This window comes from Phalaenopsis equestris, unplaced genomic scaffold, assembly GCF_001263595.1.
Source record: "Phalaenopsis equestris unplaced genomic scaffold, ASM126359v1 Scaffold000343, whole genome shotgun sequence".
NCBI classification, from domain to species: Eukaryota; Viridiplantae; Streptophyta; class Magnoliopsida; order Asparagales; family Orchidaceae; genus Phalaenopsis; species Phalaenopsis equestris.
In genome coordinates, this window is record NW_018164785.1 from 729,851 (window position 1) to 731,684 (window position 1,834).

The window sequence follows — 1,834 nt, forward strand, 5'->3', positions numbered from 1 at the left end:
CTTGAGTTGCATTCCTTCGGGTCACTGCCTTACCGGCATACCTCTTTTCGGGCCCCTGCCGCTACGGCATGCCCACCTTCGGGTCACTGCCTTATCGGCATACCCTCTTTTCGGGCCCCTGTCGCTACGGCATGCTCATCTTTGGGTCACTGCCTTACCGGTATACCCTCTTTTCGGGCCTCTGCTGTCACGGCATGCCCATCCTCTTTGGGTCACCACCTTACCGATATACCCTCTTCGCGGGCCCTTGCCGCTACGGCATGCCCATTCCTTCTAGTCACTGCCTTCATGGCATACTCTTTATCACTACTTGTATGTTTCGATTTGACTCATTGGCATTTGCATTTGCATGTTTGCATGGATAGCGAGTCAGGTTCGTTAGGAGAGTCACCCTGTGTTGGTCACAATGCCTTAACGAGCATTGCTTGCTGGGTTGATCCCAGTGAGCAATGCGAGTTAAGTCATCGGGATTGACACGAGTCTGACTGTGCTAAAGATCTAATGGATCTAACTCGTGTCACCATTCTTCGTGACACCCTTTAAATCCTTTGGATCTTTATGATGGGGACGGTATGACGACCCCGTCAAAGTCATACTATACCTAGACTTACCCCCCACGTAAATACTAGGTTGATGCACTTTTTGTTAGATGTTGTGCTAGGCTAGGATTTAGGGTGCTAAATAGTCCTTTTGATGTCTGACTATTGTTCTCTGTTGGATTGGTTGCCCTAGTCAGGCATTTTTCTTTTGCATTGTGCTTGTGGTGTGGCTGCATACTGCATATGTGTGGTATAGTGTTAGGGAGTTCTTCTGCAGGGAGTCATGCCTATTTATATACACACACAGGTACCGCTATTGGGGGAGCAAATAATGATTTCTGTCCCTTTTGCTTGCAGGTGCTATTAGCTCCCCCACCATTAAGGCATGGCTCATGATACGTTATTTGAATGTGAGCTTTCCCGCTGACATTTATTTTCATGCAGGATTGAGTCTTTTATTTTCCTATGTATTTTTTTTAGAGTCTAGGAGAGTCCTGTAGTAGAAATAAGATACGGGCATGAGTTTCGAGTCGTTAGCACGGGAACCACGTGGAGGGCGTATCTTAATTCTGCATTTTTATATTGATGTATAGAATTAAGACCGGGCATGTATAAGCGGAGTCCGGCCGCCCTTTCTCCTTTCTGGGATTTGTTGCCGACCCAGCGGCACCGGCCTGTTTATTATTTTGGTTTGACTTGCTTTGCTTTATTTTTACACATGTTGCATGTCTGCACTTGCATGTGTTTTCCTTGTTTCTTTTTGTGATTTATCTGGGATTTCACGATATAACATAGGCTCATTAAGGACCCTAAAATTTTAATTTTCTACTAAATCCTAAATAAAATATTCAAGATAATTAAAATTTAGGATTAAAATATTCAGGATCTAAAAATTGCAACTTTTACTTTCCTGCATATATTAATAGGGCCTCCACAATACTTAGGATCATTCTAGATAACTGCATTCATCTTTGCATGTCCCGAGGAGGAGTCCCCGTACTTTTCCAACCTGACTGGCCCAGCATATCTTCATATAGGTGGTTGTCTAGTGCGCTTAGGGTGTTAGAAGGCTCCCCGACCCAGACGGGGTGTAAGTTCTTTTGTTTGGAGTGTTTCCAACTTTGTAGCTGAACCTCCACTTTCTCTTCTTTCCTGAGGCGTCCTTGCTACTTCGGCAGGTATAAGTCCCACCTCTTGGAGCTCCAGTTTGTAGTCATAAGATAGAGTTTCTTTCCTCTGACTTTAGGGCTACTGAGGTTTCCCGTGGATGATGCAATTCACGGATTGCTGACTGG